This window comes from Acinonyx jubatus, chromosome A3 (genome assembly GCF_027475565.1).
Source record: "Acinonyx jubatus isolate Ajub_Pintada_27869175 chromosome A3, VMU_Ajub_asm_v1.0, whole genome shotgun sequence".
Classification (NCBI taxonomy): Eukaryota; Metazoa; Chordata; class Mammalia; order Carnivora; family Felidae; genus Acinonyx; species Acinonyx jubatus.
The window spans coordinates 129624839-129642230 of record NC_069388.1 but is presented as its reverse complement, the minus strand read 5'-3'; the positions used below and the strand labels follow the sequence as shown (position 1 = coordinate 129642230).

At 48.6% G+C, this 17392-nt stretch overlaps 1 pseudogene; it reads right to left on the bottom strand.

The window, feature by feature from the left end:
- Positions 1-15642: 15642 nt before the first annotated feature.
- Positions 15643-15740, bottom strand: LOC113592539 (uncharacterized; annotated as a pseudogene).
- Positions 15741-17392: the final 1652 nt, after the last annotated feature.

Sequence of the window (17392 nt, the reverse complement as noted above, 5' to 3'; positions counted from 1 at the left end):
ACAAACCCGTGAGATCATGACCCGAGCTGAAGTCGGACGTTTAACCGTCTGAGCCGCCCAGGAGTCCCCCAGCGCCCCCCCACCCCTGCACCCATTTCAAAACAAGGGCACGTTCCTTGGCTTCTCTTGCCCCTCCTTCCAGCCTTTTACTCCATCAGGTGCGTCCACTGGTCTTTCTACAAAGCCCGTCGCGTCCACCAGGCCTGACGGGGGTGGGACACCAGGATCAGCAAGGCCGACAGTGGCCTCCTCGCGATCAAGAGGTCGCAGACCCATGTTGTTTGCGATCCAAACTCAATGCCTCTGGAGCTACAGAAAGAACGATCGTGACTCAGTTTAGGACTGTGTTCTGTTGCATTAAGTGGACGCCTGCCTACAGTGGATGATTCAAGGAGGCTTACGTTTGTTTGTTTGTTTGTTTTGTTTTGTTTTTTTTCTTTTTCTACTTGTAAAAAGACCTAGAGGGAGGCAGCCCTGGGCTGTTGCAGCCGTTTAAGGAGGGCTTCTGACAGCTGCTCACCTCCAGGTGTCCTTCCCATTCGCATCTGAGACCGAAAGGGCGAAGGGCTAAATGAAGATCTGACCAGGTCTACTTTTTTTTCCCCCCCAAAATCTGACTCCCCCAAACTCTCTCCGCCAGGATATCACTAGCACATCTGGGTCCTCTGGTCTAGCCTGGGAATCCAAACCTCATTAATTCCACAGCGCTCATGGGAAAGTCTGTTCTGATCTCCAGCACTGGGATCCACTTGAGCGGCTGGGACGTGGACCAAACTGACACCGGGAAATGGCTGGGTCAACTGTAATCAGATGTGTCAAATCCGGCAGGGAGGCTGGGCTTGGAAAGCTGGAGGGGGTTGGCGGTGGGAGAGGGACGGGAAGGGACAGAGATGTAGGTGACCCCGCAGTATGATAACACTGGGAAAAGCCGGGGGACGGCGTGCTGTAATATCAACCAGGCAGCTCAAAAGTGAAGGCTGCCCTGGGCTCAGGTCTGTCAAGAGACTCCTCCTCCCTGAGCGTCCCTTTTTCTGTCTGGCTCTATTTAATGGAAAACAATGTCTGTGGCCCACTCCCGGGGCCTTCTCCTCAGAAGCAGCTATGGGGGCAGGAGTGTGAGCCTGAGGCCTTCCGGAGGCTTCCAGATTTAAACCAATCCCACAGACATGAGACAGAATTGCCTATAGAGAATTGTATTATAGCCAAGTGCCCGGGGATATATTTATCCGGGCCTTGAGGTTCTCATCTCTTTTTAAAGAAAAAGCCACACATTTGGCCAAAAGACAAAGTGGAAAAAATGTACTCTTGAACAAATATCCAGGATGGTTGCTCAGAATGCTTGCGATGATGAACTGTGTGGAAAAAAAAAAAAAAGAGTGCCTGTGGCAAATTGTTAGCAGGCTATATTTGGGGGTCCAGATCCAGGGCCCCCGCCAAGGAGTCACCCAGCCCCAGTGTTTTTCCATGTCTATTTATAACTATCCACACATTCACGCACAAAAAATGCAGTGGACATTCGACTCAGTTTCGAAATGACTAAAATGTTCTAATGTATCTGCTTCCAGCACGTGAGAACCCCGGGTGCCGCCCGCGATCGGCCTGCCTGACTGGCCAGGGGACTCATCAATGTGCCGCAAGCAACGAAACACGATCCTCTGGGGATTTGAAAGTATGAAAACAGCTTATCCTTCGCTTCCTTTTTAAAAGACATAATTGACTTCAACAGAACTTGATTGAGCTCCCACCATGTGAACGGCTAACTTGAGACCTGCCTATGAGCAAGTCACAGTCTCCGGTCCCAAGGAATTGTCTGGGGAGGTACAGATACTGGAATAAAATACATTCAAAGGATGATCGGTGCCTTCACACAACCGTGGACGAGGGTACTGGGCACACAGAAGAGGGAGTGTGTGTAATGAGCAGGTCAGGTCTCCCAGCGTCCTTTCCTTCTGCTCCCCTTGGGGGAGACACAGGGTTCGAGGAAAGTACGGCCGATGTGGTGCACGTGGCCTGGATTGGCCAATCAGAGCTCTCCATCCCCCTGGGCACGGTGATTGGCTCCTGAGTGCCAAGCTCTCTAAGCTGGACCAATCAGAGTGAAGGTCAAGCCTCCGGCTGGGAAAGCGACCACAAGCTCTCCTTTTTGTTGGATGTGACGGTAGAGGTCCCGGGAGATGCTGAAAGCTATTTTGTACCCATGAGGCCAGTCACCCTTGGGAGGGGTTTGACTGCAGAAGGTGAATGAAGAGACCAAAATAAACTAGTTCCTGAATCACCGGAATATTCCTTACCTAACACCATTTTTATTCCTGCTCAGTCGCATGAGGTAATAAATTCCTGTCATTGCTAATGTCAGCTTGCGTTGGGTGTTTTTGAACTTCCAGTTTAAAGCCTCCTTACTAATATAGGATGTACTTCCTGGAGGAGGTGGTATATGACATAAAACTTGACAATGAGTAGGACTCGGACCTGTGAGATGGGAGAGGACAGGGTTATTCCCAGTGGCTGAACAGTTGCATGTGGCTGGATGAGGGATGAACCCTGTTCCAGCTAAGCTGACCCTGGAAAGATTGGGCTGGGTCAGGGCATGCTGAGTCGTGAAGGACAGTAAGGAATTGGGTCTTAATCTAGTGCAGTGATTGTGTGGGTGTGATGGCGGGTTGTTCCCTGCCTTTGCAACCCCTTCCCAGGTACGAGGAGTTCACACATTACATTAGCATTTGCTATTCAGAGACTGGGGCTCAAATTTTATAGCAAATACATCTGTAAAGACCCTATTTTGAAATAGGGCCTCATTCTGAGGGTCCAGGTGGCACAAATTTGGGGGGACACCATTCAACGCACTCCACTGACCAAAACCCAAAGCCAACCTATGCTCCAGAATTTATGCCATTTAAACCATGGGTCATCCTCCCGATGGCTGTGCTGGGGCCAATCGTGAGCATTGCTGACCTTCAGGCCTCCTGTGAACCCATCTAGGACTGCCCCCTTAATACTTAGAATAACTAATTTAGTGAGGACTCACAAGGTAAGACTAGTTCCCTAGAAGCTTCCTCATCAAGTGCAGGTACTCCCCTTGGCTTCTGACAGGGCAAGGATGTACTTGACAAGTACAGTGAGAAAATAACAAAGGAGGGGCATGCCCGGGAGGTCTTATAACCCCACTGTGCAGATTCGGCTCAAAGAAGCAAAGCAACCTGCTCCGAGAGGAAGGAGCACTCTTTCTTTTTTCTTTCTTTAATTTTTCTTTAATGTTTATTTTTGAGAGAGAGAGAGCGCGCGCATGAGTAGAGGAGGGGCAGAGAGAGAGACACACAGAATCCGAAGCAGGCTCCAGGCTCTGAGCCGTCAGCACAGAGCCCGACGAGGGGCTCGAGCTCAGGAACGTGAGATCATGACCTGAGCCGAAGTCGGACGCTCAACCGACTGAGCCACCAAGGTGTTAGGGACACTCTTTCTAACTCCACGCTTGTGTTTTAAAGCTCTCTCTGACCACTTTCTTGGCTCAAGAAAAGTAAAAGCCTGAAAGTTTAATGAATAACCTTGACTCTTGCTATTTTGATGGTCAAGCAAAGGGAGAAGAGGAGAAAGCCACTGAGCAGTATATTTGAAAACCTGTAGGAGCATAATCCAGGGGGGAAGGGTCAGGGTGGGGGAGTAAGCCAACAGGAGATTGACCTGATGCTGGCAGGACATTTTGTTTCTGGGCTGATCCATGGCGAACAGTAGTGGGGGGGGGCAATGAAAAGGAAAGACTTTTAGGGGGACACTATTCAACTTATACATAGAAAAAGATTAATGACTCACGTTTTGAGAGGGACCCAGGAGAAAGACTTTGGGTAGAGTCAGTATAGATTATTCTCTGAATCCAACAGGCTACTATGTTTTTATGGCTCAAAAGGCTAACCCAGGGGCAACTGGGTGGCTCAGTTGGTTAAGCACCCAACTCCTGACTTCTGCTCAGGTCATAATCTCACGGTTCGTGGGTTTGAACCTCACACCGGACTCTGTGCTGGCAGCACGGATCCTGCTTGGGATTCTCTGTCTGCCTCTCCCTCACTTGTGCTCTCTCGCTCTCTCTCTCTCTCTCTCAAAACAAATAAACTTTAAAAAATTGCCATTGCCACCAGTTGCTGTGCATTTCTTAGAGGATCTTTCTTAAAAACAAAACAAAAAAAGGCTAAGCCAGTTGGGACACGATTTCTTAGGGTTTTGGAAACGAACCAGAATATATCATCCTCCTCCCGTGCGAAATCCCAGTGCATTTGCGCCTGGCATTCTGGGTGCACTTCTGGTGGTTTGATCTCAGGAGAACTCCTGGAGTTGCTCGTTTGTTTACCTGATGGGGGATAAGATCTCCGTATAAGGGAATTTTCCAGGTAGTTGGAGATCAACCAATTGAGAACCATGGATTTGGGCCATTTGGGGAGGACCCTTCCCGAATGCTCCCTCACCTCCTGCACCTTCTGAGACTAGGAAGGGAAATGATGACTCAGGGCAGTAATAGCAACATCACTCATCATACTGCCCCTGTATAGCGATGCTATGGGGGCCGGACGACACAGTGGGGCGGTCTGGGCTGTTGAGTCCGGCTGACCCGGGTTTGAATCCAGTTGTGCCCCTCCTCCACCCCCAGCTACGCCACCTTCACAGAACCTCTCAGCCAGCTTCTTCCTACGTAAAGCAGAGATAATAATCCTCCCCCCCCCCCCCCCCCGGGACTGTTGTGGAGATTAAATGAGATCGTGTATGTGCATAATGTACGAAAAACTTTCAGGAGCATCCCTGACAAGTAGGATGCGCTTATATCATTAACATCATCACCGACGCACAAAAAAAAAAAAAATCTGCTCTTCTCATTGCCCCTGTACCGACTACCCCAAGACCGTTGTTTTCATCGAGTTTCACGTCTGTTCTGCGTTTTTTACGTGTTTTTTTTTTTTCTGAAGGGGGAGGCGATCTGATTCCTTCCTTACCTCCAGACCTCTCCCTGCTGAGTGTGCTTGTCAGAAATCGCCTTCCTCGTGCTTCCTCATTCCATTCGCTCATGAACATCCACTGGCGACAAAATCCAAGGAGGAAAATGCGTGCCAAGAAAGAGCTCCAGATACAGTGTTTTGAGAACTGAGGGAGAGGGGACGAATAAACGAACAATGGATGAGTGTGAAGGAGTTGATAAGGAGGTCGAAAGAGCGAGAGGAGACTGACAGAATACACTCCGTGAGCCCAACGGACCCCCCTCCCAGAGCGCGCACCCAATTTCCCAGGGTCATCAGAGAGCGGCCTACAGCATCATAGGGTTTGCTTTTGGCACGAGAGAAAGGTCCGGAAGAATCTCGGAGGTCCTCGGGGCCAAATCCTTCAGGATACAGTTATGTGGACCTTGGTGCCTCAAAGTCAGCAGATCCAAAATACTAAGCAGCCTGCCCTCCTTCCGCGCACGTTTCGTCTGTCGCAGAACATCAGCAACTCGGCTGGAAATCGGGGAGATGTTGGGGGATCTACCCCCACACTTGATTCTTCTCTCTGGTCACTCCTCTGTCCCCCTCTGTTTCTGCTCCTCCCCTCTGGTCAGGGCTTCTTGGATCCTTTACTGAAAACTTGGCGCGTTCCTTCTAGTAAACGCAATGTGTGCCCTTAGGGAGGAGGGACCCAGAAGGAGGGACCACAGCGCCAAAGGTGCAGAGAAGAATGAGGTCTGGGAAAGGTCGATACGCATGGCGATAGGAGGCCACTTTGGCTGTGGTCTACATTGGTAGTTTTTGTCCAAAGTGCAGGTTGAATCAGGGTTATACTGAAATATCTCCGCACGCGGTGACAGAGACTTGGACATCCATCGGCACGAGCATCAGATCCGAAAGGATTAAGTCTCCAGCCCACGCCTTTTATTTTGCAGAAATGGAAATTGGGTCCAAAGAACTAAGTGCCTTGCCCCAGACACAGCGGAGTCTAGAACCTCAGGGTCCCCGAGTCCCACAGAGTGTAATGTTTTTTTCCCCCACGAAATCAGTGGTTCTCGGCGTGATTCATATTAGAATCACCTGGAGACTTTTTACAAAAACACCTAAGTCTGTCTTTCCCCCGGGGATTCTGATGTACCAGGCCTTGGATCGAGCTCAGCTAGAGCTCAGACCTCTTTTTCTTTCCCCCCTTTATTTTTAACCTCAGTTGAGAACAGCTGGGCAAGAATTGGACCCCCCCCCCCTTTTTCCTGGCTGAGCTTCTTACCTTCTGATTGAGCTCCTTGAAGGGAAGTAAAGAAAACAATGCCTATCTCAGTTCAAATGAAAAGCAGCGTGTAGTGTAGTCGGTGAATCAGGAAACACTCAAACCCAAATGACATTAGAGATAAAATAGTCCAGTAGATTTAAAAATACTTTTAGCTGTGGATCCCTTTCTCCAAATGCATCCTTAAGAGGTCGCCCGCCATTTCAATAGTGCAGGCTGGAACTCACTGAGTTGCTGTGGACACCAGGGGCGCCAGGATGGGCACTGGGGACAGCAGGTAGAGGCCGGAAGCCCCTCTCACCCCCACCCTGGGTTGTAGGGGTGAGTGGAGTGCCTCACTGCCTGAGTGTCCCCGCCCACCTGTCCGGGAAGCTGGAGAGCCTGGGGCAGAAAGCAGCTAGGAGGGCCTGGGGGGAACGGGTTCTTGTAAAATGCACAGTTGACTTAATCACAGCTTTGCGGGGATCACATCGGTATATGCTAATGTCCACAATTTAAGAAAAATTAATGGGTAGGAGCATACATGTCTCTGTACAGTTAATTACACGTACTGTCTTTTTATGGTATAGTGAATATTTTATTGAAACACATCTCAACTTTTTCATTGGACAGTAAAAATTTTTATTTGAGCCCATCCCGACTTTGGAGACGTTTATGAATTGCTGTTGGCAGGGATACATGACACCCAGAGGACATGTGACCTTTATAACCTTGAACTTGATCACCTTCAGAATTGATCAGTATATTGAGATTACATATCTGCATTTCCTTTTGGGTTAAACTCCTAGTTGGATTCTTTTTTTTTCCCCCCTTCTCAATGGAATTACCTATGACTGTTGCTAAAACAATTTTCTTGGTAATCAGTCAGGAGCTTTTTTTTAAATTAAAAAAATTTTTTAATGTTCATTTATTTTCGAGAAGGAGAGAGAGCATGAGCAGAGGAGGGGCAGAGAGAGAGGGAGGCACGGAATCCGAAGCAGGCTCCAGGCTCTGAGCTGTCAGCACAGAGCCCGATGGGGGGCTCGAACCCATGAACGCCGTGGGATCATGACCTGAGCTGAAGCCATGACCCAGGCACCCCATGGAGCTTTTGATTGATGGTTGTTCTAACACCTGGAAAAAGTTACCTTTCTAAGCTAACCCTGCTTAGCTCAGAAAAATCTAAGAGAGGGGTGCCTGGCTGGCTCAGTTGATGGAACATGGGGCTGTGGGTTTGAGCCCCACGTTGCGTGCAGAGATTACTTAAAAATGAAAAAAAAAATCTTTAAAAGAAAATCTATGGGACACCTGGATGGCTCAGACAGCCAAGTGTCCAACTCTTTTTTTTATGTTCATTTTTTATTTTTGAGAGAGAGAGAGCGTGCAAAATCGGCTGAGCCACCCAGGTTCCCCAAGGGTCAAGTTCTTGATTTCAACGTAGGTTATGATCTCGCCATTCACGGGTTCAGGCCCCACATAGGGCTCTCCACTGAGAGTGCTTGGGATTCTCTCTCTCTCTCTCTCTCTCTCTCACTCCAAATAAATAAATAAACTTAAAAAAAAAAGAAAAATCTAAGATATTCTGAGAGATCTGGTGATTTCAATTACATTTTATTGCACTGGTATATGAGGGGTCGTCTTTGGCATCGAAATGACTTCCGTCTCCATGTTGTGGTGCCGTGTGACCTTCCAAAGACATTTTCGATAAGAGTTCGGGATCCCCACTGAAACGAAGACCACGGTGTGGGACAGCACCGACACAGAGGACTCGGCTGCAGATGACCGGTTGCAGGGGTGCGTCTCCGGAAGGACCGACCCTGCCCACAGGCGGGTGAGGACTGTCACACCGCTGGTAACAACCTGGGCCTGGCTATCCCAATGGCTGTGCCTTCCTTTTTGGTGTTCCTTGCAAGATACACCCTCTCAGAGCCGTCGATTGTGCAAGAAAATACTAGGTAAATATGGAACTTGAACAGGGAGTCAAGGGAAGGAGGCCGGACATGCTGCGGTTTGGGCAGGTGGGGGTGTTGAGTCCTTCCGATTGACGCACGTCTTTAGTTTGTGGCTACCGTCTGCTTGCAATGGAGGGCATGTCAGACACGGTGACATCGTATGTGTAGTGGGGATGAGGGATGAAGGGTTTTTCGATGCATCTTTCTACAGACTGTGTTTTTGGTTTTTAAGATCTTGAGTGGAAAGTCCAGGAAATCCCAACATCGAAAAGGAAATGATGCAGCCCCACTGTGCAGACTTGCCTTTGGAGGATGATGGGATGCCATCACTCTGGAGCAGAAATCTCCTTCTGCCCTTTGATGCAGGGAGAGCGAGCACTATTTCTAAGACTCAACGCAGCTGGGACCGAGATGAGCTGCTGTCCCTTCTTGTGTGTGTGATTATGGTGGGTTGGGTGGGGAATATGACTTATTTCCATTTTCAAGGGTTGCCCTGAAGGACTGGAGTCCGAGAGTAAGCAGAGTCTCTTTAATTTGCAAGAAGGGCCGGCTCCATGAACGTGGGGTTGCCATTGTGAAATTAGATGCAAGATGAGAATTAATTCTGACCCAGTGATACGGTCGTAAATAAACTATTAATAGAACGATTTCCATTTTGTTCAGTAACTTTATATCTCTGAACAGAAAGGTCACATTGTTTTGCTCTCTAGTTGCAGGAGGCAAAGTTCTGGGGTTCTCCTGATAAACCCACAAGGCTTTCTGTGTCATGATGAACGCTGGCTTTTTATGCTTTTCCAGGTTAGAATGCGCGGTAGTGTGTTCCTTGGGCATCCTTCGCCATCGTTCGGAGCCACCGTCTTGGCCGGTGTGTGGGGACATCCAAGTCTACACACGAAGAGGAAGTGGTCCCAGAGTTGAGATAAAATCCTGCATTACGTGGGCTGCATGAACCCAATCTGACCGCTTGACATTTCGAGTCTAAAGAATCTTTCCAGTTCTCGGATTCCGGCAGGAATAGGAGAACATCTTGGACGTTTCTAAAATTCAGTGACCTCTTTACTTCATTCCACTGGAAGGAAGAGTTAAATTTCTGGACCTCAGTTTTCCAAGGCTTTCCAGAATGGACATGTGCCATCAGCTCCCCCTGCAGGCCCGAGTCTTTCCTGCCAGGAAATTCCTGGAGGTCCACCAGGAAAATGGCTCTGGAGCGAATCTAAATCGTGTCTCACAGATGGAACACTTCAACTGCTTATAACTGACCCACCTTTCTTCTGGGAGATGCACGTTCTGGGAAAACATCTAGGTCTAAGCTCACTAGTACATACTACGCATCAGGAAAACACAGAGCCAAACGGAAATCCCAGGACCAGTTAGTGGGTTTCCTGCACAACGTGAATTTTGTAATACTCTAGTCTCTCTCTCCTTTGTAAGCACCGTGGTCTTTTGGTAGATTCATTACAGATAAAATTGCCCCTGTAAGAACCATGTGCTAAGAAATGACATGAAATTATCAACAATAGCCAAACTATGGAGAGAGCTCAAATATCGATCGAATGTTGAATGCATAAAGAAGCTATGTGTGTGTGTGTGTGTGTGTGTGTGTGTGTGTATTTATATTCTAGCTCCATCCGCATCATTGTGAATGACAAGATTTCATATTACCCAGCCATCAAAAAGAATGAAATCTTGTCATTCACAATGATGCGGATGGAGCTAGAATGTATTATGCCAAGTGAAATAAGTCAGTCAGAGAAAGACAAATACCATATGATTTCACTCATATGTGGAATTTAAGAAACAAAACAGATGAACATATGGGAAGGGGGGGGGGAGACAAGAGAAGGAACAAGCCACAAAAGACTATTTTTAAAAGTATTTATTTATTTATGTATTTTGAGACAGAGGCAAAGAGATAGGGAGAGAGAGAATCCCAAGTAGGCTCTGCACTCTTAGTAAAGAGCCCAATGTGGGACTTGAACTCATAAGCTTTGAGATCACGACCTGAGCCGAAATCAAGAGTTGGACACTTAACCGACTGAACCCTCCAGGAGCCCTAGAGACTCTTTTTTTTTTTTTTTAAGTTTATTTATTTATTTGGAGAGAGAGAGAGAGAAAGAGAGAGAAAGAGACAGGCAAAGGGAGAGAGAGAATCCCGAGAAGGCTCCGTGTTATCAGCACAGAGTTCAATGTGGGGCTCTATCTCACGAACCATGTGATCACGGCCTCAGTGAAATCAAGAGTCGGACACTTAACTGAGCTCCCCAAGTGTCCCACCACAAGGGACTCTTAATGATAGAGAACAAACTATGGGTTGATGGAGGGAGGTGGGTGGGAGATGGGCTAGATGGGCGATGGGTGCTAAGGAGGGCACTTGTGATGAGTCCGGGGTGTTGCATGTAAGTGAAGAATCACTTGATTTCTACTCTAAAACCAATATGGCAGTGTATGTTAACTAACTAAAATTTAAACTTAAGAAAAGGAAAAAAGAAAAAAATGACGTGAATGCTTATGGTGTGTTAAATTCGCACATTTGTTTCTCAAAAACTTTTGGATTGTCCCAAATTTTACACGGTAGTTTTTTAATTCATTCCTTTATCCATTCAACTAATATTGTGTTGTGATAGGTGACTGATAGGTGATGGATCCTGTTTGAGATACTCCGGATAGACAAAGGACGAAGACAGACTGAAGTTCTATCCTCATGGAGCTTAAGTTCCAGTGGGGAAAACACTTTGTAAACAAGCACATGAACAGATGCATGATATAATTTCATGGGGGAGGTGGTGCTATAAAAGAAAAAAAAAAGCAGGCTGAGGATTGGAATGACTGGGTGAGGTATACTCTTTTTGGGAGAGTGATCAAGGTTGGTTCAGTCAGAAAGGTGGATAACATGGGACAACGATCCATGCCAAGATGTGGGTGAAGCGCATGTCAGGAGAGCAAACAGCACGTACAAATGCCCCGGGGCAGACATGAGCTGGTGTGTTTCTGGAACAGCAGCAAGGCCATTGCTGCTGGAAAGGAGAGAGTTTAAGGAGACAGTGGTAGGAGATGAGATCCCAGAAGTAGGCAGGGCCCTTTATGTAGGATCTTATAGAATATGGTAAGGAGTTTGGATTTTATCATGAGATGAGCGGCCGTTGGAGCCCTTTGAGGAGTGGAGTGATGCGATCTGCTTTGTGGTTTTCAAGCTTCGCTGTGTAGAGAAGAGACCCAAGGAGCGTTAAGAGTAGAGATGGAGGGGAGCCTGGGTGGCGCAGTCGGTTAAGCGTCCGACTTCAGCCAGGTCACGATCTCGCGGTCCGTGAGTTCGAGCCCCGCGTCAGGCTCTGGGCTGATGGCTCAGAGCCTGGAGCCTGTTTCCGATTCTGTGTCTCCCTCTCTCTGCCCCTCCCCTGTTCATGCTCTGTCTCTTTCTGTCCCAAAAATAAATAAACGTTGAAAAAAAAAATAAAGAGTGGAGATGGAAAACAGTGTGGAGGTTCCTCAAAAAATTCAAAATAGATCTACCCTACGACCCAGCAATAGCACTGCTAGGAATTTAGCCAAGGGATCCAGGGGTGCTGATGCAGAGGGGCACTTGTACCCCAATGTGGACAGCAGCACTTTCAATAATAGCCAAATTATGGAAAGAGCCTAAATGTCCACCAACTGATGGATGGATAACGAAGTTGTGGTTTATATACCCAATGGAATACTACTTAGCAATGAGAAAGAATGAAATCTGGCCTTTCGTAGGAACGTGGATGGAACTGGAGAGGGTTATGCTGAGTGAAATAAGTCACACAAAGACAGATCCCATGTTTTCACTCTTACGTGGATCCTGAGAAACTTAACAGAAGACCATGGGGGAGGGGAAGGAAAAAAAAAAAAAAGGTTAGAGAGGGAGGGAGCCAAACCATAAGAGACTCTTTAAAAACTGAGAATAAACTGAGGGTTGATGGGGGGTGGGAGGGAGGGGAGGGTGGGTGATGGGCGTGGGGAGGGCACCTGTTGGAATGAGCCCTGGGTGTTGCATGGAAGCCAATTTGACAATACATTTCATATTAAAAAAAAAAAAATACCCTAGAAGTTCATAAACTCAAAAAAAAAAAAAAAAGAGTGGAGACGGAATCTAGTCGGGTAGGGGTGGCAGCAGCCTGAGTGAGAGGGCAGGGTGGCTGGGTGGTAGTCATCGAAGGGGTGAGAAGTAGACCAACCCTGCCGTGTTTTGAGGGTAGGGCCACGGGGCTTGCAGGTGAACCGGATGGGGGAAAGAAAGATCAGCAGCAGGGCTCCGAGGCATGTGGCCCCAGGACCTGGGCAATTAACTGACTGGGTAGGCTGGGGGAGGAACAAGCGTGAGTGGGTGGGTAGAATCCGGAGTTCTGCTTAGACAAGTCAAGTCGCAGCCACTCATTAGTCACCATCTGGAGACGTGGAGCAGGCAGCTGGCTGTGCCCGCCAGGAGCACACGCGTGACGCAGGAATAAGGAGGGGAGACTATTTCTGGGAAGAGGAGCTGCAGCCTGGGGCGTGTTGTGCCTTTGCCTTGACGGTCCGCTCCTTCCCCGCGTCCCCGTTTCCACGGCGGTCCGGCGGTGGGCCGGCGGGCCTCTAAGGGTCCCTTCCGCCGGGCGAGTGTGACCTAGAACATTGGCATTGAGGCCACGGGGTAGCAAGAGCGGCTGCGCCTCTGTCTCGGGACGGGAAGACCGACCCGAGGTGCAAACCCGGTAGCTTATCTTCAGGATCAGAACTGGAGACGAGTCTCTGCAAAGCAACCGGAGCGGCTGCCTGTTTTGAAAGCGGGGCTGTTGGGGAAGGAAACACTTTAGCCGCAGAGGGTGAACTCGATCAGAGCAGCACAGTTTACCACTCGGGGGGTGGGGGGTGGTAAACCGGCTCTGAGGGGAAGGGCAGCGAAGGGCGCCCCGGTCGGTGCCCTGTCCCCTGTCCCCTGACCACCGTGATCCGTAGGTAGCACAGGTGCGTGCCGGGAGTATCGCCCACCAAGAAAGGACATGTCCGCAGAGGACTTTGTTTTGTCTTTTGCTTTGCTTTCTTTGACCCTGTCCTAAGTTGCCTAGGAAAGTTTTCGGGTTGTTTAGTCTCTCGTGTTTCGGAAGTCGCCCTTTATATAAAGTGGAAGGAGACAGCAAGCGTTTGTATTTTGTCTCACAGATTTACAAAGCGCTGTCACCTCTCTGCCCACCTCAGGGCATCCGCGGAACAGCCCTAGGGGCTGGGATGGTCATTACCCGATCCTGTTTTGGGACGGAGAGAGCCGGGCGCCGAGAGGTTAGACAGCTCATTCAGATCCCACAGAGGAGATGGGGCTGAACTCATTTTCAACCCCAGGTTTTGCGAATCCCCAATTCTTTCCTCTTTCCATCCCTCCATTCAATGTGCCAAACCAAGGGGCTTGAGAAAGGTCACTCGGCCCCATTCTCGAACGCTGCGGTGGCACAAAGGATTCTCCAGTCGCTTTCGTTTCTGCGTTGGAAGGGGATCGAAAATCACCCTGGTTGGGTTTTCCGTGTTGCCTGGTTAAGCTTTCTGTGTGGCGCTAACGCAGTGAGGCCCGTGGCGCGTCTGACACCGTGTTTTGAAGCACTTCAGAGAGAACCTTCGTCAGCCCACCCTGTTCAGAAGTGCCGGCTTTCTCTTTCACGAGGATCGTGGACAGGAGGGAAGATGGTCACAGCGATATCGCTGGGAGAGGGAAGAACTTCCAGTCCAAGTTCATGGTGTAGCAAGAGGCGGGCGGGGGGATGCTGATCCGGGACTGGTTCCGCTTAGTATGGCCACCTAACAAATGATCCCCACGCCCCTCCCTCCCCCCAGGAAGTAAAGATGAAAATGACTTTGTGATGACTCTCACAATGGCTCCGCACCCTCCTGAGGTCTGGGGAGATTTAAGGACTGGAGGGGACTCAGCAGCTGAGACTGGAAACCCTGGAGACCTTTCGCTCCCGCGTTTGCTGGTTGACCCGTCCGTTGGCGGAGCGTCCGCTGCAGCTAGCCATCGGGAAATCCTCGTGTGGCCTTTCTGAGCGGTTGGGCTTCCTCCCAGTGTGGGGACTTCTTACACGGAGACTCGTGGCTCCCCAGGCGAGTGTTCTGGAAAGCAAGGACCATGCTGCGTTGCCCTTTAAAATTAACCTCGGGAGTCCTGCGTCATCACTTTGGCACATTCTGTTGGTTACAAGCAAGTCACAAGCCCGCCTGGAGTCAAGGGCAGGGGACATAGACTCTGCCTCTCCATGGAAGCCTGTCAAGGTCACATCGCAGGAAAACATGTAGAATGGAAAGCAGTGTCGCAGATATTTTTGGAAAATACCACCTGCCATTCCGGGAGGATACGTTACTTTTGGGTTTCGCCAACAATAACGAAGGGACGTTGTGCTCATCAACCAAACACCATGAAAGTATGGCTGGGGATGTGGCTTATGGCCAGTTACAACCGGTTGGGTTTGAATGTTATCTCCCAACCAACCAACCAATGGGAACCAGTCCAGGAACAACCTGTCTACAGCAACACCTAGCAAGTGGCAGATACTGGGCTAAGAGACAAGGATACGACAGTGAATCAACAAGGTCTCTCTGTTCACAGAGCTCCGAGATCTTAAGCTCGTGTAGGGAAAGCTAGCTGGAGTAGTAGATTAAACTACAGATTCCTATCTCCCTCCCCCTATTCTCGTTCAGTTAGAGGTAGAAGGGGCCTCTACCTTGAACTCTCTCTCTTAGTCCTAGGTGTAATGGCTGCTCCTTACATCGGCTATTCCTATATTTTTTAGATATAAAACATCGGCTCCTTATATCGGCTGTTCCTATATTTCTTTACTTCTTTTTAACCAATCCTTTGTAACTTCAATCTCCTGTTCTAGTTAATAATTCTTTACATTTAACTTTGCCTGTTCGTATTATTATGTGATTCCTTTACCGCCGTCCAACAAACATTCACGCCCTTCTTCTCCGTCTTCACGGGAAAAATATATTTTCCTGCCCCACTGATGTTGGGCTTGGCCACGTGACTTGCTTTGGCCAATAGGATATGAGCAGAAGGGACAGCGTACCGGTTCCCAGCCTAGGCCTTAAGAGGTATCACGTATTTCTACTGGCCCCAAGGACCAACCACCGTCCCTCCGGCCTGGGCCCCCAGATGAGACTGTCCAACCAATCCACAGACCTGGGAGCTTGAGGCTAAATTATCAACATTTTATTTTATGTATTTATTCCTTAAAGATTTATTTATCTATTTTTCTAAAATTTATTTATTTTTATAATTTACATCCCAGTCAGCATATAGAACAACAAGGATTTCAGGGGTAGATTCCTTAGTGCCCTTGACCCCTTTAGCCCTTCCCCCCTCCCACCACCCTTCCAGCAACCCTCTGTTTGTTCCCTATATTTGAGAGTCTCTTATGTTTTGTCCCCTCCCTGTTTTTATACTATTCTTGCTTCCCTTATGTTCATCTGTTTCGTATCTTAAAGTCCTCATAAAAATAAGGAACGCTTCACGAATTTCCTTGTGCAGGGGCCAGGCTAATCTTCTCCGTATTGTTCCAATTTTAGTATATGTGCTGCCGATGTGAGCATTTATTTATTTTTGAGAGAGACAGAGACCACGTTGGTGGGAAGAGGCAGAGAGAGAGGGAGAGAGAGAATCCCAAATAGGCTCCAAGTTGCCAACACAGTGCCCGATGTGGGGCTCGAACACATGAAACCATGAGATCACGACCTGAGCGGAAACCAAGAGTTGGATGCTTCACCGACTGAACCACCCAGGGGCCCCAAATTATTAACATTAAAAATTTTTTTTGTTGAATGTTTATTTCTGAGAGAGAGAAAGAGAGAGAGAGTGCATGGGCGTGAGCGGGGGAAGGGTAGAGAGAGAAAGAGGGAGACACAGAATCCGAAGCAGGTTCTAGGCTCCGAGCTGTCAGCACAGAGCCCAATGTGGGGCTTGAACCCACAAGCCATGAGATCATGACCTTAGCCAAAGTCGGATGCTCAACTGACTGAGCCACCCAGGCGCCCCCAAATTAGTAACATTTTAAACCACTGAGTTTGAGGAGGGGGGGGGTAGGGGAGTTGTTGCACAGCATTATTGTGGCAATATTTGATCAATATACTATCTCAGGAGTAGGTGTTGCAAATATAAGATTGAGATGTGGGACGGGGATGAGTAAGTGGGCCTCCAGGAGGTTGGTACCTGTCCCAAGATGGCCAGCAGTCCTGTGACATTCCAGGACATTTTTTTCCTTCCTGACATCATAAAATGGTCAGCAAACTTTTCAACAAATAATCCTAGAACAACTGGACGGCCACATGTAAAAAAAAAGACCTTCCACCTTTCACAAAACAACTCAAAACAGATCACAGACTTGAATATAAAACACAAGACTATAGACCTTCTAGAAAATAACACGGGAGAAAATCTAGGTGACCTCGGTCAGGCCTGCGATGACTTTTTAGATACAATACCAAAAGCATGATCCATGGAGGTTGATAGGTTGGACTTGGCTGCAATTTAAAACTTGTGCTCTGCGAAAGACCCTGTGGAGAGACAGAGAAGACAAGGGGCGCCTGGCTGGCTCAGGATGAAGAGCGTGTGACTCTTGATCGCGGGGTTGTGAGTTCAAGCCCCACGTTGGGTGTAGACATTACTTAAATGAGTAAGTAGTGGAAAAAAAAGAAAAGAAAAGGAAAGCCAAGCCACAGACTGGGAGATTGTGACATGTGCCACGCTGGTGAGGCTGTGGAACAGGAGCAGCTCTCTGTCATTGCTGGGGGGGAGGCAGAATGGTACAGCCACCTTGGAAGACAGTTTGGGGGTTTCCTACAAAGCTAAATCTGGGCTTACTGTGAGATCTAGCAACCGTACTCCTCGGCGCTTACCTAAAGGAGGCCAAACTTAGGTCCACGTGAAAACCTGTACGTGAATGTTTATAGCTTTGTTCAGAATTAACAACACTTGCGAGCAACCAAGATGTCCTTCAGTAGGTGAACGGATAAACAAACCCGGGGCGCCCGGGTGGCTCAGTCGGTTGAGCGCCTGACTTCGGCTCAGGTCACAATCTCGCGGCTGGTGAGTTCGAGCCCCGCGTCGGGCTCTGTGCTGACGGCTCGGAGCCTGGAGCCTACTTCCGATTCTGTGTCTCCCTCTCTCTCTGCCCCTAACCCACTTGCATTCTGTCTGTCTCTCTCAAAAATAAATAAATATTAAACAAAAGTTAAAAAAAAGAAAC